At 47.7% G+C, this 22237-nt stretch overlaps 1 protein-coding gene across 5 annotated transcripts in view; it reads left to right on the top strand.

Moving 5' to 3' along the window:
• The window catches only part of PDZD2 (PDZ domain containing 2), a 342143-nt gene that overhangs the window by 182996 nt on the left and 136910 nt on the right, over nt 1–22237 (top strand). The gene's annotated exons all lie outside the window — the stretch shown is intronic.

Genomic DNA, 22237 nt, shown 5'->3' with positions numbered 1-22237 from the left:
AAAGACTAATGAGCAGAATATATGAAATGGCAATTCACAGAAAATACAAATATTGATCATGATAAGATGAAACGCTTGGTCTCTCAGTTAACCAGGGAAGTGCACATTGAAGCAGTGGGGTTTTTTCCCTACTACTGTCCCCCAGCCTGTCTAGACCACGTCAGGGTCAAGGTTATACTTAGGCAAAAATTAAAAGGGTGATAGAATCAGGTGTGGGTAGACTTAGGGAAATGAGTACAGTAGTTTTCCCTTATCTGCAGGGGATACTTTCCAGGACCCCCAGAGGATGCCTGAATCTGTGGATAGTACTAAAACCTATATATGGTTTCTTTTTCCTTCTACATACATACATACCTTTTCACTTAAAGGAAGCATACGCGAATTGCCAGCATTACTACCCTTGTCCTTTGGGGCCACTAGTAAAAAAAAATAAGCGTCACTTGAACACAAGTCCTGAACTGCGACAGTCTGATGATCTGGTTGGCTACTAAGTGACTAATGGCAGGTAGCATATACAGCAGGGGGAAGCTGGTCAAAGGGATGGAGGAACCACATCCTGGGTGGTACGAAGTGGGATGGCATGAGATTTCACCATAACAGCGGCATGGAATTTAAAATTTAGAAATTGTTTATGCCTGGAATTTTCCACTTAATATTTCAGGTGGTAGTTGGCCATCAGTAACCGAAATCTTGGAGAGCAAAACCTTGGAGAAGGGTGGTCTGCTGTACTCACATACAGTGGGTGGGAGACAGAGTTGCCACAGGTCTTTAGTTAGGGTCTCTTAAAATTGTACATATTTTCGACCCCATAATATTACTTCTAGAATTATATTCTAGGGAACTACCTCAGGGCCCTGGCTGGTTGGATCAGTGGTAGAATATCGTCCTGGTATGTGAATGTCCCGGTTTGATTCCCAGTCAGGGCACACAGGAGAAGCACTCATCTCCTTCTCCACCCCTTCCTCTCTCCCTCTCCCCTTCTTACAGCCATGGCTTGATTGGTTCAAGTGCATCAGCCCCAAATGATGGAGGCCCTGTGGAGCCTCTACCTCAGGCGCTAAAAGTAGCTCTGTTGCAAACATGGCCCAGATGGGCAGAGCATCAGCCCCAGGTGGGGATTGCCAGGTGGATCCCAGTAGGGGTGCATGCATGAGTCTGTCTCTCCATCTCCTCTCTTCTCACTTGGAAAAGAAGAAAGAAAAGCATCAGTACAAAAGGAATAAATAAAATATGGTAAATCCACATTGTAGAATCTGTAGCAGTTTCAAAGCAATAAGCAGGTCTCCTTGTGGGCCTGGAACAATCTGGTTAAATGGAGAAAAAAGCACAGTATAGAAAGGTAAGTACAATATGTGGCCATTTAAGTGAAGTGATACATATTGGCTTCCTATGAGAATGTAACAGTATGTAAATACCTCATCGGGATAGTTCTAAATGAGAATCAGCAAACACTGGTGAGGAATTAAGTAAAAGATTAAAGTTTATCTATAGAGTTTAAATAACATGTAGAAGGAATGCTTCCAAATATATCTTAAGCAATTAACAACACACTTATTTAAAAGAGTATCACTACACTAGATGAACTCTAAGACTGGTGGTGACTCAAAGATCTGCCCTGGTTTGATCTGCCATCACCAGGCTGTTGACATGCCTCCTGAGGGCCTCTTCCTGCCCTGCCTCTCCTCCTCCTCCCCGCTCACCCAGACGCCCTCCCTCTCCGCTCTTGTGGTTGAGGGCCTGCCAGCGGGAGAATTCCTCCCTATGCCCTTCCAGCCTTCTGAGAACTAGGGGTTGGCGGAGGACCAGCAGCCTCCCTGCCGGAAGCTGCTTCTGTGAAGGACACTGTGAGGCGTGGGCCCCCTGCCAGGTCCCGGGACCTTGGCCACATCCCTGCCCCTCGTGCCCGGGGTGGAATTCAATTCTTGCGTTAGGACCAAGGGACTCCCACACGAGCCCAGAGCTACTGATGCACCCATTAGATTCTAAGTCTCTTGGATGCCTACTGGGTGCCAGATTTCATGCTTGGCGGTCACCTTGTGAGTGCTTGGATGGGCATATTCCTTCTGTGCCTGAGACCTGAAAGTTTTGATATGAGCTGGACCCAGTCTTACTTTGGATTTCTGTATATTCACCACTCTGACACATTCTGAGAATTCCACAAGCCCATGGAAGGGCGGATGTTTTAAGTATGGACTTGGTTGACTCTCAATAGTCGGAAGCAGATTACACACACGCATGCATCGGCGGGGGCAGCGACAAAGTGGGAATTGTATCTAGAAAATGACGCTTGCCTCAGAAATGCTTGCAGCCAGCTTGTTTGCCCTGGAGGCACTCTCTTTGGAGGAGGGACTCGTGGTGTTGGTGGCATCTGTGAGCAGTGTTCACTAATCTGCACGCTCGGTGCTGTTTTATTTCGCTTTTTGAGATGGAGGCACTGCAGACTGGACGGGATTCCAAGATGGCGGCTTTTCCAATAAGAAACGTGTTAAGGGCAGCAAAGAGCCCTTCCTCAGATCTGCAGTCTTCCTTTGTCTCACCTCACTGTGCTGACTGTCAGTTGCCCATTGTTCTTTTGGAACAATGGGGCTGATTTTTCCACAAGAATATGACAAAATTAAGTATAGTTATACAGAGAACTGCCGGTCAGAAGGACAGAGTTGAGCTGGCCACCAGACCATTGCAGAGGGTCACATGGGTGCTGTATTTCAGAACGTTCTCTTTGGTTTCAACTGTCAGTTTTATTTGTGGGGTTTTGTAAAAGTTTTTTCTAAAGGAAAAATAAAATGGATTGGCCTACTGGGGGCCACACGTAGCTCTGAAAGGCTGCTTAACCAAAAGGCAGCGAGAGTGGGATTAACTTCAAACACTGGTGTTTGGGGGCACATCAGCCGGAAACAGCCCTGTTTTCCAAACTTGGGTTCCAGGGGTGCAGCTGTTTTGGTCCATTTAGAGCAGTGGGATTTAGATGGAGCAGAGACTGCTCATGAAACTTTGCTAAGCAGGAAAATGGGGTTGGCTTGGTCAAGACCAGTACTGGGCTTTGCAAGGTGGCAGTCTCCCTGTGGGCTTAGCTGTTCCTTTTGCTGGTTTACACCCTGCAAGGCATGTTCAGTTACTTGAGGGAGTGGAGCAGGAGTGTTTTCCCAAGTGTTACTGTAGCTGCTCGCACACAGAGGGTAGTCAACAACCAACTCTAATGATACAGCTTCTCTTAACACGAAGTCAGTCACTGAGAGAAGTCAGTCAACTTGACTGATTTTATTGTCTGCTTCTTGGAAATCCTTACGATCAATATTTTGAAGGATAGGGAAATGAACAAAGACACTGTTAGTCTGCAATCTCTCTCTCTCCTTTCTCTTTCTCTCTCTCTCTCTCACACACACACACTGGCACACAGGACCTGGACCTCACCATTTGGGAGTGTGGTCCATTTGATGATGGATAAACAAATATTGGGCAGAATGGAAATGGCCAGAGTCAAGGTACCCTGAAGCAGGATATGCCCAAGCCCAGCCTCGCCTGCTTCTCAGTTTCTCCTTCCTCAGTGTACTGGCTTCTCCTCCCGTTTCCCCAATCATACACATTTTGTGAATTGTTCTATTGTTTGTCTTTGAGAAGATTGATTTACACGTTTGTACAGAAAATCCCAGAGCCTTTTCCTCTTAATGCTATAAAGTTGCCATTTAATGAGGCATTCAGAAGGCCACCCAGCCACTTGAAATCCAAAGTGTCACACTGAAGGATTGTTACCAACAAGTATTTACATTGGGGCCATGGTTTTACTTTCTCTTGGCAATTGATTTATTGCTCGAGCCAATAAATCCTTGGCCCGATGAGGAACAGATTGGAGGGGAGGAGCTTCTGTTTGGGGCCATTTTCTTTTGGAATGCTTTTAACACTTGGCCCCTGGGGAAGAGTGTGTCCTTTTGTTTTGTTAAGTGATCAAGTTGGCCATTTTTTGGCACTGTAGGGAAGGCCTGTCAAGCAGGCGGAAGGAAGTGGCTGGGTCTCCCTGGTCCCTAGATTTGCACAGACCTAACATGCTTGTTGAGAGAATATTTGAAAATGCATTTTCTTGAAAGTAGGACTATGTAAATAATATATTAGATTGTGAAGGGTGATTTGAGTATAGTGGGAGGAAAATCCCTCAATTGCCAGCGCCTATTTTCAATGTCTGGAAGAAAAACTGGCGCTTTCTTTGAAGAAGTTGGAAGAGAGCCTGGTGGTGGCCCTACTGTATTGGTGTAAAGAGCCGGGGGCCTTCCTGAGCGATGGACAGGGCTGGTGTGCTCTTTCCAGGTTTTTTATGGAGAGAAAGCCAAGAGAGGTGCGAGGGCAACGCTGTCCAATAGAACTTTCCAGATGAGGCAGCGTTCTCTTATCTGAGGTGGCCATTGAGCCCTGGGACTGTGACTAGTGGGACCAAAGAATTGAATTTTAAGTTTTCATTAACTCACATTGAAATAGCTGCATGTGGCGAGCGGCTATCGTATTGGACAGTGCAGCTGTAGACGGCTTTTAGACGTCTCCTGAAGAATCCTAAATTAATCTCCTTGGACTGTGACAGCCTGCTTGTGAGGGGTGGAGGTCTGGCAGATAGTCCCCTCCCGGGAGGGAAAGACCCAGAAAAGCCCAAGGACGGGTTCAGATCTCGTACACCCGCAGAGCCAGAACTCCTGCCTTGACCCCCACGTCTGACAGCCCCTCGGAGCCCAGACTGTAGATGTTAATTAAAAGTACTATTTAGCAGGGGCCCCCAACCACAAAGGGAGGCTTGCTTAACATCTGGAAACTTGGCCGTGGGCTGTGTATTTAATCTTCTCCTTTAAAATCAAACAGGCTTAATGAGCAGCGAGAGTTGGGAAATCTCTCTGGGTCCTTAAATCCAAAGAAGAGTGTCTCTGTTACCAGAGGAAATGGGCCAGACAGGTGGAGGACTCCCTTCCCCTCCGGCCTTCTTTATGTGGCTCTGTCTGTGGCAATTACACGTGAGGAAGGCCCTGTGGAGACTTGTGGTTCTGTTCTGACTGGGCTGTGAAAAGGCCAGAGCCCAGGACAAGAGGCAAACACTCGGATAGTCCCGATATGATCAGCTTCTGGCAACTGCAGTGACGTGCCCCTTGCTGCTGTGTAAGCCAGACCCCGGGCGCCAAGTCCATTCACTGGTCCCAGCCCCATCCTTGCCTTCTCCGGTTCTTGCTAGTCCGTTTTGAGGACTGTAAGAAAAGTGCAGGGACTTTTCCACTATTAAGGGGCACCTGTTGAGAGGGCTGGCTTCATAGGTAGGATGCTGGGTCACAGGGCAGTGACATCTAGGTGGCAGCAGGGGACACTGGCCAACACCGTTGCTTCTCAGCAGCCCTGGGGTGGATGTAAAGCCGGCGTGGCTCTCCCCAGCGCCACAGGCACATTCTAGCCATTGTCAACCTCCCTTAGTTGCCCAGCGCATGCCAGTGTGCCCAGGGAAAGCAGAGTCCCCTTACTATTGTCACAGGATTAACTAGTAATTAGAAGGGAAATCTGCTGTGACAAATCAAATCTCCCATCATGCCTTCAGATTCTTAACAAGATGAATTGATGGGTTACCTGCTCCTCACAGTCAGGCTGTCTGTTCGTCTCCTACCCGTCAACCCACCCACCTCTCGACCTGCCTATTACTACAAGTGCAGCAAATAATGGGGGGCTGGCTTTAAAAGTGAACAAATTTCATAAAACCCACAGCCAGCCTTCATCTCCTGTTTATTGACAGGGTGGTCATAGGATTTATCATATACAGTGCTCTTTGGGGAGTGAGAGGGGACACTCATATCTACACAGGGACCCAGGATGCCCCAGGAAAATGGGGCAAATGGAGCATCTCTCGAATGCCAGGCACGGTGCTTGAGTTGAGTGCACACAGGTCAAGAATCTAGTTTTTTCTCTCGAGGGACCTGCAGTCTGGCAGGGAGGCAGGTGTATTAGCAAGTGCAGTAATACAGCATGAGCGTTGAAATGGGTGTGAACAAGTAGTGAGGTGGGAAGAGGCAATGGGGAGGGTAAGGTAGGGCTTTTTTATTATTTTTTAAGTAAGAGGAGGCAGAGACAGACTCCCGCATGCATCCCGACCAGGATCCACCCGGCAAGCTCCTACCAGGCGATGCTCTGCCTGGCTGGGCCATAGTTCTATTGCTCGGCAACCAACCTATTTTAATACCTGAGGCAGAGGCCATGGAACCATCCTCAGCACCCGGGGCCAACTTTGCTCAAACCAAGCCATGGCTGCAGAAGGGGAGGAGAGGGAGAGAGGGTGGAGAAGCAGGTGGTTGCTTCTCCCGTGTGCCCTCACCTGGAATTGAACCTGGAACTTACACAAGCTAGGCCTGTGCTATACCACTGAACCAACCAGCCAGGGCCAGGGAAAGGCTTTTTAGAAGGAAGCAGAGGCAAATTAACCTTTGAGCCAGGGGTCCCCAAACTTTTTACACAGGGGGCCAGTTCACTGTCCCTCAGACCGTTGGAGGGCCGGACTATAAAAAAAAAACTATGAACAAATCCCTATGCACCCTGCACATATCTTATTTTAAAGTAAAAAACAAAACGGGAACAAATACAACTTTTAAAATAAAGAACAAGTAAATTTAAATCAACAAACTGACCAGTATTTCAATGGGAACTATGCTCCTCTCACTGACCACCAATGAAAGAGGTGCCCCTTCCGGAAGTGCTGCGAGGGCTGGATAAATGGCCTCGGGGCCACATGGGGCCCACGGGCCGTAGTTTGGGGACCCCTGCTTTGAGCTATTGAACTTGCATCCACTGACCAAGTGGGACTTGCCACTTGCCCTTGGAGTTGTCCGTGTAGACCTTGGTTGAGTCACATATTGGTAAAGACTGTATATTCCAAAAGTCATCCTTGAGATCATCCTATCCCAAAATTACTGTCTAGATCAACATTGACTGTGGGTTGTGGAAAAAAACCTTAAGTATGTGGGCAATGAGTTAGGCTGGGTGTAGGTGACTTCTCCGTGGAGTAAATGTAAAGTGATGGGTTATGTCTGAAGTCTGTCTTAATGTAAAAGCCAGGCAGTATAGGTTCTCATCCTAGTATCCTCCCTGTACTGGGACTGTTGAGTTCCTCATTAGGGAAGTGGCGATGTCTGTGCGTCTGTGTCCGTGTGCTGCAGACGCACTAAAATCCTCAGACTAGTGAGAGAGAAAACATTGATTTAGGTACTTGTTAGCATGAAGCTATATAGACCAAGAATTCCCAGACCTAGTTTGAGATCAACACAGTGCATTTATTATAAGGGTGCTGTGTGGGGGTGAAACTTGCCTTGATATTTTGACCCAAAGAAATTAAGTCTTGAACTTTTCAGTCTCTGAAGCTCTGGACTTGATGGGCTGCAGCTGTGTCTGGTCCGGCCGTCTCCGACTGGGTCGGAAGCCAGGCATGATGTAGCGTGTGATTTCAAACAGTGGTCTCAGTCTGAATTCTCCTGTCGTAGGCTAAGTGGCCTGGATGAGGTTGGGCTGTTCCTGACTTGATGTTTTTCTCCCTGTCCAGCATTTATGCATTGCACTAATAAAAGCTGAACAATTTTTAAAATAGTTTTAAAAGGGAAAATGCCCAAGTCTGCCACCCAATACATATCGATTGTATTTTGCCTTGGCAAGCTTTTCTAGACCCTGGTCTGCATGCATACTTATAATAACATAGTTATAATTGTAGTGTATGCTGATTTTGTTTCATTCAGGTTTTACCATAGCCTGAAATTAAGTTCGGGGTGAGCTGGCGGGACCTGAAGGATTGAACGACAATGTCCTGAGTACGGCTCTATCCTCGGTTTAATGACCCCCTAATGATAGATGAGGGAAGTGGTCCCGAAGTCTAACCAAAGGGTAACGCAGATGCGGGAGTCTTTCAGAAACTACCTCCTTGCCCCAGTCTCCGTCCACATCGCCCGTGGCACCAATGCTTGGTGCCTACCATTCCCCTTTTCTGCGGCCAGGTCACTCTTAGCTCACCAACGTGTCTTCTGTTGGGATGTTGGGATTTGTCAGAAAAAGGATCTTCTAATTTTTCTGAGCCAGTGGATTGACTTTTAAATTTTGCCTGGTCCTTCTGCGGACACGTGGTAAATCCTCTTCCTCTGTCTTGTACTGGGCCGTGAACTCAGCCAGCCTCCTCCCTCTAGAAGGCAGCCCTACCTTTTCCTCGCCACCCCTCACCTCCAGTCTGCGCCCGAACCCACCCCGGAGACTGTCGCGTTCACTCCTGGCCTTAGGCCTTTCTCATGTCCTGAATTTTTTCTTCATTACCATGGATAATGGCTCTTCCTTCCTGCCACTCTTAGAGAGCTAGCTTTCTTAACCACCAGTGATGTGGCAGGAGCTGTTACAGACATTCTCAATGTGTGCCCCTTCCGACCACACTGCCCGAGAGCTGTTTGTTCCCATTTACTAACGAGGAGACTGAGAGTTGGAATTTAAGAAATGTGTCCGAAGACACAGACGTAGCAAATGGTAGGATCCAGAACTAGCTGATTTCAACCCCTGTCATTTTTCCGTGGGGCCAGGCTTGCCTCTGGTGTTGACACCTCTCAGGTACTGTGACAGAAGAGTAAAAAATGTACCGTGCTAGCCTGACCTGTGGTGGCGCAGTGGATAAAGCGTTGACCTGGAAATGCTGAGGTCACCGGTTTGAAACCCTGGGCTTGCCTGGTCAAGGCACATATGGGAGTTGATGCTTCCAGCCCCCCCCCCCTTCTGTCTCTCCTCTGTCTCTCCCTTTCCTCTCTAAAATGAGTAAAATAAAAAAATTAAAAAAAAAAAATTAAAGGCCCTGGCCGGTTGGCTCAGGGGTAGAGCGTCGGCCTGGCGTGCGGGGGACCCAGGTTTGATTCCCAGCCAGGGCACATAGGAGAAGCGCCCATTTGCTTCTCCACCCCCCCCCCCTTCCTCTCTGTCTCTCTCTTCCCCTCCCGCAGCCAAGGCTCCATTGGAGCAAAGATGGCCCGGGCGCTGGGGATGGCTCCTTGGCCTCTGCCCCAGGCGCTAGAGTGGCTCTGGTCGCGGCAGAGCGGCGCCCCTGGTGGGCGTGCCGGGTGGATCCCGGTCGGGCTCATGCAGGAGTCTGTCTGACTGTCTCTCCCCGTTTCCAGCTTCAGAAAAAAAAAAAAAAATACAAAAAAAAAAAAAAAATTAAAAAAAAAATGTACCATGCTATGGTCGGCACATTTGCGTGGTGAGGAAGGGGTTTGTTAGTCCTCATCAGCTGTTTCCTGGTGGTAACTGTGGGCGAAGCTAGCCCATCCCAGGCGACTTAATTGTCTTATCAGACTCTTACCGGATCTTCTCTTGTGGATCTTTCTTAAACCCAGCTGACCGGAGTCACAGCGTGGTGCCTGCCTGGGCTGGCCCACCTGGCAGTATTTTACGCTTTGGACTTTACCTAGCTCCTGCTTCTATATGATGAATCATACAGAATTCATCCACTCAGAAGAAGTTTATTGAACACCTGTGTACCAAGCCAGCCCTATGCTGGGGCTGAATATTAGTTGGATCGAGGCTGTTAAATAAATTAAAGCTGTGATTCAGGCTTTAAATGTATTACAATAATGTTTTCAAAACTATTTTGCCAGTTACTAAGGAAAAACTCCCCTTTTGCAGCAATAATTTACAACTGAAAGACATAGCAATAGGCCCTGGCCGGTTGGCTCAGCGGTAGAGCATCGGCCTAGCGTGCGGAGGACCCGGGTTCGATTCCCAGCCAGAGCACACAGGAGAAGCGCCCATTTTGCTTCTCCACTCCTCCGCCGCGCTTTCCTCTCTGTCTCTCTCTTCCCCTCCTGCAGCCAAGGCTCCATTGGAGCAAAGATGGCCCGGGCGCTGGGGATGGCTCTGTGGCCTATGCCTCAGGCGCTAGAGTGGCTCTGGTCGCAACATGGAGACGCCTAGGATGGGCAGAGCATCGTCCCCTGGTGGGCAGAGCGTCGCCCCATGGTGGGCGTGGGTGGATCCCGGTCGGGCACATGCGGGAGTCTGTCTGACTGTCTCTCCCTGTTTCCAGCTTCAGAAAAATGAAAAAAAAAAAAAAAGAAAGACATAGCAATAAAATAAGATTTTATCTTCATGAGTCAAAATGAGGTCTAAGGATATATGGCTCTGATAAGTATTGTTTTTTCTATAAAACAGGTCTATACATTACTCCTGTGTGAAAAATACAGGGTTAAAATATTTTCCCTCCTACAGAAACATATCTATTTTAAAATATGTTCTGTAAATAACATCTAAACCAATGGAGTAACTTGCACCATGGAAGTTAGGGCTGACTGTGTTGGGCTGCCGCAGACGGTATTTCTGGGAAAGTGAGCCTCAAGTGTCCCGTATCACAACATGAAAACTGTGTGCTGGCCCTGGCTGGTTGGCTCAGTGGTAGAGCATTGGCCTGGTGTGTGGAAGTCCCGGGTTCAAGTCCCAATCAGGGCTCACAGGAGAAGCGCCCATCTGCTTCTCCACCCTTCCACCCCTTCTTCTCCCTCTCTCTCTGGCTCGCTCTCTCTCTCTCTCTCTCTCTCGCTCTCTCTTTCTCTCCCTCCCTCTCCTCCTCCTCCTCTCCCATAGCCATGGCTAAAATGGTTTGAGCAAGTTGGCTCCAGATGCTGAGGATGGCTCCGTGGCCTCGGCTCAGGTGCTGAGATGGCTCAGTTGCTGAGCAAGGGAGCAGGGACCCCAGATGGGCAGAGCATCGCCTGGTAGGGGGCTTGCCAGGTGAAATCCAGTTAGGGCACATGCGGGAGTCTGTCTCTCTGCCTCCCGGCCTCTCACTTCACTAAAAATAAAAAATAAAATAAATACATTTTAAAAAGAAAACAGTGTGCTGCCTTTGGAGACGCAGTGGGCAGCTCAGGCGGCTCTGGTCTCTGTGATAGTCCCGCCACTCAGTGCAGTCACTTTGTCCTCTCGGCTGAGGAGGAGCCGTACGCCCCCTGTGGTGACTCCTTTACGTTGTCTGATGTTCAAGAGTAATGTGTAAACACTGGCCGCAGTCGCCCTGGATGTCTTGTGGGGCAGGAACAAACTTTCCCTTACCCTCAAAGTTCTGGCTGGTGCAATAATCAAACATAAGACACATTAGCAAGAGAAAATAACCAAATTTATTACATACATATGTATGGGAACCTGCATACATGAAAGAGAGGTTCAGAGATAGAAAGGGGACATGTGGATACATAAGATGTTCTGAGCTTGGGATGAGGTAATGTGCCTTGGGGGTTCCATGGGTCATTGTGGGACGTTAAGAGCAGGTGCTTAGTAAATAGAAATTTGTTTGTCCTGGCCTGTGAACAGGCAAAGGGAATTATTATCTATAATCTTTTATTATAGGCAAGGTCCCTAATTCAGTTTCTTGTAGGTACTTAAGGGAGGGGCAGAAGTTTCCCTTGAGCCCAAAGCTAATGTTGCCTTTAGCTCAAAACAATCTGCATACCAGAAGCACATCTTGGGGTGATTCACTCAGAAACCCCATAGTTCCAATTATGACAGACCCCAAAACTGTTTATCTTCCCCCGGCATTACCAAATACCTTCTAACGGTGCGAAAAACGTTTCCTTTTTCTAGGATTAGGGCAGATAAAGAAGCAGTGTGCATCAAGTCCCCAAGTACCAGCAAATCACAACCTAGTCCAGAAGAGACATGTAAAAAGTCAGATGATACCAGGTCTCATTTTGCGTGGTGGAGAGCCTCTCTATTCTAGCGGGAAAGCAGCGGACTTCTAGCATTTTCTGATAGATCAGCTTCCTGCTGACTTGAGGATTAGCAGCTCCTCTTCTGTGATTGGCATTGTCAGCTGCAAGGCCCTGGAATCCCATCTCCGTTCTGCCCTGTACTGGCTGCGTAGCCTTGGGTGAGTTACTTAGCTTTGCTGCGTGTCTTTATGTATAAATTGAGAATAATAACTATGCTCCCCACTCAGATGCGTTGGTGGACTCAGTGGAGGAAGGCACATAAAGCCACTGACACGCGGACTCGTGGCATGCAGCACGTGATACAGTGAGCGATGGTGGCCAGGAGTTGAGACCGGCAGCCGCTCAGCAGCCGGGATGGGTGGTGTGTCCCCCGGTGGCTTCTTCCAGCTCTGGGTCCCAGGCAGGTATCCTGGGACTACTAGATGGTCAACAAATTCTCATGAACTCTGATGATCTTGGCTGAACTGATTCACGGGTGTGTGGCCTCCTGCCCTTCCCAAACGGAGACAGAACTGTCACTGCTGCTGGAAGTCAGGCTTACTCCCTTCCCTGGAGGTGACAGGCAGAGGACTTGGAGCCTGGACGGAAGGTTGGGTCCAGGTGGCCTGAGAGCAGGCCTGCTCTTTGGAGGAAGGAGAGGTGGGTGAGGAGCCAGCACAGACCTCTGCTGGCCGGGCCAGCCTCCGCGCTCTCCATTTGTTCCTGGTGCGGAGCATCTGTCTGTCTGTCTGCTGGGCCTGAGGAAACAAGGCTCTGCCAAGGGGAAATCAGACAGAAGCCGTAATTAGGTGCTTTCACATGTAAATGCTGGGGAGTTATTTCTTGGGGTACAGAAGGTAGAAGAAAGTGCTCCAGGATTAAGAAGAATGTCTTAATCCGGAACAGAGGAACAGCTAGTTTTATTTCCCTGAATGTTCGTTTCTGTAGCTATAGATTAGACGGGCTTGTGTTGATCCCCTGCTGCTTGGAATAAGGAAACCAAGTGACACGTGTTTGCAGGGTCCCCCGGTTCATGAGGGCATGTGGGGTGAGGAGAAGGAAAAACCCAGCAGGAATGCTTCGAGGGGTTATTTTATGTATTAATTAATTTTTTATTAAAATGTTTTCATAACCTTTCCTGGACTTACTATTCTTATTTTAAAATAGTTTGGTAATTGGCCCTGGCCGGTTGGCTCAGCGGTAGAGCGTCGGCCTGGCGTGCGGGAGTCTCGGGTTCGATTCCCGGCCAGGGCACACAGGAGAAGCGCCCATCTGCTTCTCCACCCCTCCCCCTCTCCTTCCTCTCTGTCTCTCTCTTCCCCTCCCGCAGCCAAGGCTCCATTGGAGCAAAGTTGGCCTGGGCGCTGAGGATGTTCTCTGTGGCCTCTGCCTCAGGCGCTAAAATGGCTCTGGTCGCAACAAAGCGATGCCCCAGAGGGGCAGAACATCGCCCCCTGGTGGGCATGCTGGGTGGGTCCCTGTCGGGCGCATGTGGGAGTCTGTCTGACTGCCTCCCCGTTTCCAGCTTCGGAAAAATGAAAAAAATAAAAAAATAAATAAAAAATAAAATAAAATAGTTTGGTAATTTCTTTTAATATTCTCCAAGCACTAGCCAGTTTAAAAAAGGGGGATGGGAACTTTGAGGCAAGAGCCTGTTTAAAATTTAAGAAGTTAATACTTCACCTTGGTCTAGTGCCTTTGTGAGGTACAGATACAGCGGTGAGGAAGCCACAGGTCCACATCTGTCCTCCTAGGGTCTGTTTGTTTGTTTGTTTGTAAGTAACATACAGTTCACCCATTAAAAGTTTACAGTTAAATTCATCATCACTATCTAATTTTATAACATTCTTATTACCCCCCAAAAGAAACCCTGTGCCCATTAGCAGTCACTCCCCATATCTCCCCAGGCTCCCCAGCCCCTGCCAACCACCATACGCACTTTCTGTCCCTACACCTCTCCTATTCTGGACATTTTATATAAATGGACTCATACAAGATAGCGGTAGTGTGTGACTGACTCCATTCACTTAGTAAATGTTCTCAAGATTCATCCACTTTGTAGCTTGTATCTCTTTTTACCACCAATAGTCTGTGTGTGGACATACCACAGGCTCCCTGTATATTCATCAGTTGATGGATATTTGGGTTGTTTCCACTTTTTGGCTCTCTGAGTAATGCTGCAATGAGCATTCTTGTGCATGTTTTTGTGTCAACATGTTTTCATTCCTCTTGGTATATTCTTTGGAGTAGAATTGCTGGGTCATGTGATTCCATGTTTAATGTTTTGAATAACTGCTCAAATTTTCCAAAGTGGCCGCACTAGTTTACATTCCTACCGGCAAGGCATCAGTGCCCCAATTTCTCCCATCCTCACCAACACCTGTTATTACGTGCACTTTTTATTATAGCCGTCCTAGTGGGTGTGAAGTGGTATCTCATTATGGTTGGATTTGCACTTCCCTGATGACTAATGACGCTGAGTATCTTTTCATGTGCTCATTGTCCATTTGTGTAACTTCTTTGAAGAGCCATCTGTTCAAATCCTTAGTCTATTTTTTGATTGGGTTGTCTGTTTATTACTTAGCTGTTAGTTTTGGGGGTGGTTTGTTTGTTTTTATAGTTTCAGCTCTTCTATTTAGCTGTGATCCATTTTGTGTTAATTTTTGTGTGTGGTGTGAGGAGGGGTCCAACTTCATTTCTTTGCATGTGAATTTCCAGTTGTTCCAGCATCATTTGTCAAAAAGGATGAGAGAAAATACTTGCAAATCATATATGTAATAAGGGGACTTGTATTCTTTCAATTAAAAAAATTAAATATTATAATGTAAGTTAGGGTTGAAAAGAGAATAAGTAGGAAAGGAAAAGTCATTCTAAATTAGTGATTTGACTTTGGGTGGTGTGCACACAATGCAATACAGATCATGTATCAAACAACTGTACACTTGAAACCTGTATGATCATATTTACCAATGTCACTCCCATAAACTTAAGAAAATAAATTAGTGAAAACTATACATTTTTAAATCTCTTCCCTTTTCTACATAAAACCTGCAGGTGCTGGGTTCCTTTTCTTCCTCTTCTAACTAAGTCAGGTGATGGAAAACTCTGCCATGCTTTTGGCTGTATTTTCTGCCTGTTGGGGCCAAGTTCAGTCTACCACCGAAAGATGTTTGTGTTTTCCAACCCAGCAGACCCCTAAACACCATGAAATATAACCTCATGCTGCCTCTCTGCATATTCTTCTTAGTCAGAAATGTGTCGTCTTAAGACAGAGTTATACCTCCCTGCTGAGAGCTTCCTGGAATAAGAGCGCCTTCATTCAAATATCAGATGTCTTCTGATGAGGCTGATTGTTGGCAGCGCTGATTCATAACGTTTCAGGTAACTTAAGCTTGGAGCAACCCCTTTGGAGCCTGGGTGGAGCACAGGGCACATCTGCCTTAAGTAGCATCTCCCTACACCCCCCACCCTGCCCCCGTCTCGGGCCAGTTTCAGTAACTCTTCTTGGTTTTTCAGTATGTATGTTGCTAAGTGTGAAACTGAGGTAATTTTAACTGAAATTTCCACAAAAACAAGCCATGCCGTGTGTTACTGATGTCTGCTTAGTTTGGTTTTTATCAATGATTTGAAAAAAATCTATTAATTAAGAAGCTGCCTACAATATCTTGAACAGAATATTTGGACTGTTCCACATTTGGATAATCTGATATCCAATAGGAATTATATTTAATGTTATGTCTAAACTATGCAACCTGTACAGGCTATAATAATTCTGAGTAGAATGCTTGGTTAGCATAAGTTTGTAATCACATGCCAACGGAACTGAGGAACAGGTCAACATAAAGGAATGTATTTAATTAGGATGGACGACTGTCTTTGTTGACAGCTGAGTTATGGTCTCTTCTCAGTGTTTTCAGCAGACTCACCTGCCAATGTGAGAGTCCGTTGCCTTCGAGAGAACCACTAGAACTACATGGTATGGGAAATCCAGCCGAGTTCTTCCTCCATTTCCAGTGAAGAGCGATGAGAGGAGACCCTGTGAAATATAGTACGTCCTGTGGTTCAGGCTTTATGTATGTAGGAAATCGTGTTTTAGTTGTATTTTATCATCCCCACCCCACTCAAAGAAAAGGAAGGCATAATGAGGGTGTCATATAAATACAGTTGGGTAACATCCATTTTGCAGATTGCGTATATTTAAGACACACGAAGATACTCCGCATTGCCCTCCTTTTTGTTTTCCTTTGGTTCGATGCTGCTTATTTCTGTTTGAAACCTAAGCAAAAAGCAGAAATGGGCTCATGAGAGCATGAATTTGAGGGAGCAGAGACATATGGTTTGAGATGCTTCTTGATATCAGTTTGTACGTCTGTGCTGATTAGCAGAGAATAACTTTTTTTTTTTTTTTTTACCATGTGTAGTGGAATACGAGCCCCATACATAAGGAAGATCTTCTACGAAAAGGTTTTTGGCCAACATAAATATACATAAGAAACATGTATGTTGTATACTAATAGTATACTATTCAGCGCACAAGTAATAGAGTAATAAACATGAAATAGCCACATCTATCTCTGATATCTGCTTTATTAACTTAATTCACACACACTTAAAATACTATTTAAAATTCAAATGTAATATTAACTTTGAATACTCTTTTTCCCACTTAGTTTGCAAAGCAAATTTATTCAAACTCAGAGCTACATTTATATCATCTAAGTCAGTTTTTCAGGGTTTATCACCTTCATTTCCATCGTAAGAGACAGCAACTTTTATATCCATATAATGGTGCGGTCACTGGGTCTTTTATTCAAGGCCAAGCACTTAAATTGTGAGGTCATTTACCCCAAGAATAATTGTTCAATTTCCCCATTAAATTTATTTTCCCTTTTTATTTTAAACTAAGTCTGACCTCTGAAAGCATCTAAAATTGACATTGAGTCTGAGAGAGTTGTGTCTTCTCCAAATAGTACTTTGTCGCCCAAATTAAAGTAATTGAAAGAATGATTCATAATATAATTATATAAGCTCAACTATAAGACAGTGTTGTAAGGTATTTTTCCCCACCGAGAAGGAAGGAAGAGGGCTAGAGCCACAAAGTGTGGAATAACAATAAGGCTTTGAGTACAGAGCGTGCATCCCGCCGGGCAAGGTTCCCTGGCCCCGAGGTAAGATGGAGGCCAGGGAAGTTGCACGGATTAAACCGTGTGGGAGATATTTAAAGGGGTCCCTCTAGGGAAGTCGAGCTAACATGACGTGGTGAAATCCCACTGGCTGGTAGACGGTCGCTTTTTTCCAAACAGTTCCTGTGAAGCCTCTTGGCGTGCTTGATTGTGGGTGGTCCTAGCCAAAGTTCGCCGGTCTGAGTTCCCCACGTGACCATCCCCCATTATCCACCAACCTTACAAGTGTCTTCTCTTATGAGGATAATTTTAGAGAAAAAAGTGTATTTGGACATATGTGGTCCATGTTTCTGTGTTTTAACATGTAAGACAAGTCAACTGGCAAAGATTAGGGGAATCACCGTATTATTTCTGTAGCATCAGTGGTTCCTAGGCACTGTTCTAGGCTGTTTACATGTATTTCCTGCTTTATTCTCTCTACGACCCCCCGTAAGGTAGAGAGCATTATTCCCATTTTGTAGATGAGTAAGCGCAGGCTCAGAGAGTATGAGAAACTTGCCCGGCACAATACAGATATTGGGCAGTGGGGCTGAATTTCAACCCTGTCCAGCCAACTTAAGCCTGTGTACTGTGGGTGGCCCCACGTGACCTGGCTGGGTGCAGGGCCGTGGGCGTAGAAGCCCTGACTTAGCCCAGGTGGGCACTGCCCTGCCCAGCCAGCGGGCCTCCCCCGCCCTTCCAGCTTCCTCCAGCCTCTGCTTTCTCCCTTGCTGAGCCCAGCGGGGCTTTGGCTGCAAACAACAGAAATTCCTGTAGCTACTTTAAGCAGAAAGGGGTGTGTTAAAGGATGTTAGGTGGTTCACAGAATTTCTGGGAAGGACCAAGCGTCAGACTCGCATGTTGTGGAGCCAGGAAAACTGCCAAACCACATGGTGGGACTGTTCTAGCAGAAAAACCACACTACGTCGGCTCAGTGCTCAGGCTGGGGACTTGCGGGAGGAACCGCCGGAGCTGTGCCCCTCCCATCGGGCTCACCACAGGCTGGGACCCAGCGGCGAGCCCCGCCCGCTTCGGCCTCCGGTCCGGTTGGTGAAAACAAGCTGCCCAGTCTGCTCTCTGGATGCAAAGGAGGGTGAAAAATGTGGTTTTTCTGATTTTTTCACTAAATGGGAGCTGCTGAACCAATATACAGTGTCCACCGCACTTAACTCACTCCAGTTCTAGCCCCAACCTCGGCTGCACCGCACGAGGACCAGATGGGCGGCACTGGTCCTCACTAGGCGCCTTGGGGGATACAGAGAGACATTCCCCTCGTTAGTGCTGCGACCTGTGTCACCTTGTCCTGCCGCTCTGACTGTAGTTGTCACAGCCAACAGTGGGGCTACCCTGAGGGTCCGCCTGGAAACACTACTCACCTCCCAAAAGGAACCTCACTCCGTGGAGGTGTCCAGCGAGCATGACGGTGTTTTCCTCAGGTTTTGCAGCAGAAGCCTTTCGTCTGGAGTCAGCTGCCCTAGTGAGATCACCTCCTGGGGGAGCTCCAGCGAGGGGCAGAAACTCCCGCCCACTTCTATCCCTCGAAGCCTCTGAACTCAGCGCTTTACGCGTCGGGGCCCCACATCCTGCGCACGATGATAACAAACATGAAAGAACATGTGCAAGAAGGGTCAGCATCTTTCTTCTTTATAAGAAAGACATTGTTCTGCTTTCCTCAAAGACATAATGCCTAGAAGTGAAGTGCCTGAGACTTGCCACATATTTTCTATTTCATTACAATAAACTCAATGATAGTCGATGCCTTCAGCTGTAATCAAACTATAAGAGTCAGTGAGTCTATGAAAATGATTTTAAGTTAAAAAGAGACATACAGTTTGTATTTCTTTGGCGCCTCATGGTTTTAGTTGCTCTGAGAGCATCACGTGGAGGCCCAATTCTGAAAATAACAGAGACTCGCAGGCAATATGTTTACTGGAGGAACAGTATGCAGGTGGAAGGAGCAAGGACCCAAGAATTAGCCATCATCTGCTTATCAGCTGGGCGACTTGAGGCAAATGTAATTCATGTTTCTGAGTACTTTCTAGTCAGTAAAATTGGAAAAGATACAAACAGGGTTAAGACCCTAAGAGTTGTTGTAAGAAGTAAGTGTTCAAATTCTGGACAGAGTGTCTGGCACACAATTTTTGAATTTTAACTTCCTGTCTTTTTAAGAAACCACAATCCCACTGGTGGGTCATTTCTCCCACAGCTCTTGCTGCCTACATGGGTTTCTGTGTGTCTGAGTTTGGTGATTATAGGGCTGGTTGACATCATCAGGTGAACAAGCAGATCAAAATTCAACTCAAGAGGACTGGGGAAAAGAGAACCAAACTGGGTTGTTGGACTTCCTTGTTCACTGTGACTGAGGTTTAGAATGGACACAGCGTGAGAGATAGTCATCACGAAGGACCTTGGTTTGTATTTTTCTGGCCGTCTTGAAGTCTTGATTTGGTCAGGGACTTGCATTCTCTGTATTAATTTTCCTTCAAAGTTTATTTAGCAGCAACAAGAAAAGGAGTCATTTGTGTTTTAATTGGGTCATTGGCCTTCCCCTCTCCCCACCCACAGCGTTCTCTCTCCACAGCCAGATGTCACTCCTGCATCTTGGTGACACACGCATCCATGTCTGTGACTCTTCAGTGGTGCCAACCCAACCACAGAGTGCCTTGATAAACTCTTCCAGGGCTACATTGGTCTCAGAACTGAAAAAACCAGGAAAATTCTCAGCTACAGTGGCACGTGACCCCTGCAGCTCCAAAACATGCAAAACTTGGAGTTTTATAAATTAAAATCACTCATGGCAAAAGTTTACTAAGTGCATTGCCATTCCCAGAGGTTCACACTATAGACTCTGTTCCTAACCCAAGAATCTCATTCTGGAAAGGGAAATTTTCTAAGTGGATGGAACATGTCTCAGAGGAACAACTTAGAAATTTCTGGAGGACAGTTGTGTGAGAGCAACTCAGCGAAATCTGGTGCCATGGCTAATTCATTGTCTTCCAGAAAGAAACTGAGGCAGTAGTTCAGTGGCAGCGGTTGATTTTGTTCCGGCTGGAAGCTCAGTGGAAATTGAGGCGACGCTGTGTGTGCGCATAACACAGGACTGACACAGAAAGCAGGTAAAGCAACCCCGCACTCAGTCTTGCAGCCTCAGTAATTCTGACATGTGCTTGTAAGGGACGTGGGGGTGCTATGAAATATTTACAGCCAGCCTGGCGGGGATTAGCATATGCAGAGGTCGAGTTCAGCAAAATGTAGGACACGGAGAAACACTTAAGTGGGGAAAACATGCCTCATTGTCGTTGGGAGAAAGGCAAAATTTCCGATATAAATTCCCATTTCCTTTGAAACGTGTAAGAAGGGCTTCACTGCATACCCTTACTTTCTCAAAAAAAAAAAAAGAAAAAGAGAAAAGGTACGTCAGATGTTTCTGGAACTGTACTGTTAATGCAAAGGAATATTGGGAAGAGATGGCATCTGTCCTCCTGTTGCCTAGGCTATGGTTGGGAAACTCTCTCAACATCACCTGATTTTCTTAGATTGCAGCTGTAGCGTCCCTGCATAGAAAAGGGTGACCCTGTGCATTTGTGGCCCTTTCTAGGTCAGTTTCGCCCTGTGACCTCCACTAGGTTGTTTTGGGGTGGGTTTTTTTTTGTATTTTTCTGAAGTTGGAAACGGGGATGCAGTCAGACAGACTCCCGCATGCGCCCGACCGGGATCCACCCGGCATGCCCCCCAGGGGGCGATGCTCTGCCCCTCCGGGGCGCTGCTCTGTTGCATCCAGAGCCATTCTAGCACCTGAGGCAGAGGCCACAGAGCCATCCCCAGTGCCCGGGCCATCTTTGCTCCAATGGAGCCTTGGCTGCGGGAGGGGAAGAGAGAGACAGAGAGGAAGGAGAGGGGGAGGGTTGGAGAAGCAGATGGGCGCTTCTCCTGTGTGCCCTGGCCAGGAATCGAACCTGGGACTCCTGCACGCCAGGCCGACGCTCTACCACTGAGCCAACCGGCCAGGGCACCGCTAGGTTTTGTTTGTACTCCCTAGTGAACCAGCCACAGACCTCCTGTGCTGGGTGGTTTCCCCACAAGCCGACAAACCCTGGGAGCAGGGGTCTCCTGTATCCCTGCTGCTCGGCTTCTGGTGCCAAGCCAGAGAGCCATCTTTGTCTGAGTCCTTTCTGCAGACATTTCAGCCGAGAGGCAGGCGAGCTCACCAGGCAAGCTGGTCTCTCTCCCCAGGAGAGGGGCATCTCTGGGTTTGACTGAAACTCCCTGAAGGCTTGTGAGCACGCCATTTGATCAGTGCGCAGGGCACAGAGTTTCACAGCCAGCGGCTGAGGATGTGGGGGGTGGAAGGGGTTTTGAGCTGCCTGTGCGCTTGCACATTGATTTTTTTCCATTTTTTTGTTTCAACACTTACCCTGGGTAGAAGCAAACGTTTTTCTCAGACACGTTTTTGAACAGCAGATGAAAGGGCCAGCAGTATGCAGACATGAGCACACGGCCTCTCCTGGAGCACGGTCCTGTTTCTGCTGTCGGCGGGAGGCTTTCCTCTTTACGGGGCACCTTCAGACCAGTGCTCTGTTCAGAAGCCCGGCAGTCAGAGCCTCGTGTTCTAGGGAGAGTTCCTGGCGGTGGCTCTGGCAGGGGCTGCAGGCATCTCAATGTGCATGTGTCGGAGGAGCCTTTGGACGGAGAAAAGGGGCCCCGAGTGTGCCCCTCTGGCTTGCAGAGGCTCAGGAAATCTAAGACTGAATCCTTGTGAGGCAAACAAGTGGGTTTTGTTTATGCTGGAATTTATTTTTTCCAGGCATTTTCTAGGTTTCAGAGCACCGTGTTTACGAAACTGAAAGCTTTTAGAGTTGGTCCCTTCTGGAAGAGGGCGTAGTGTGCCCGGCGGCAGCTGTGGCCGCCCTGCCTGGAGCAGGCACACGTCCGGGTGTCACAGTCGGCCGTGTGCAAGGGTCGGCTTCTCCACCCCGCTGCCGTTGTGTGGGTGGGAGAGCGCCTTGTGTGCCTCAGGGGTGGAGGCCTGACCCCTCCTTCCCCGGGGTCGCCACGTGCCCGTGAGCAAGAGGTGAACAGGTACACACACCTGTGCCGTCTTTGTGTTGCCTCAGACCCGGGGCACCCGCTCTCCTGGCCCAGCAAGCACACCCTGTGAGCGAGGTGTGGCCGTCTAGCTCCTTCTGATCCCTTCTGGTGTCCTAATTCAGGTGCACCTGTTTTTAGCCTGGGCTGGCCCTGATTTGAGCGTCACTTTAGCCAGGCTGTGACCTGCACGTGTTCAGTTGTTTTCTTTAAGGATCCCCGAGTGTTCGCTGACTCCTCCTCTCTGGAGGCCGTGTGCCGAGGGCTCCTCAGTATGAGTGTTTC

The sequence above is a fragment of the Saccopteryx leptura genome, chromosome 1 (assembly GCF_036850995.1).
Source record: "Saccopteryx leptura isolate mSacLep1 chromosome 1, mSacLep1_pri_phased_curated, whole genome shotgun sequence".
NCBI lineage: Eukaryota > Metazoa > Chordata > Mammalia > Chiroptera > Emballonuridae > Saccopteryx > Saccopteryx leptura.
This window is presented reverse-complemented; position numbering and strand designations above follow the sequence as displayed.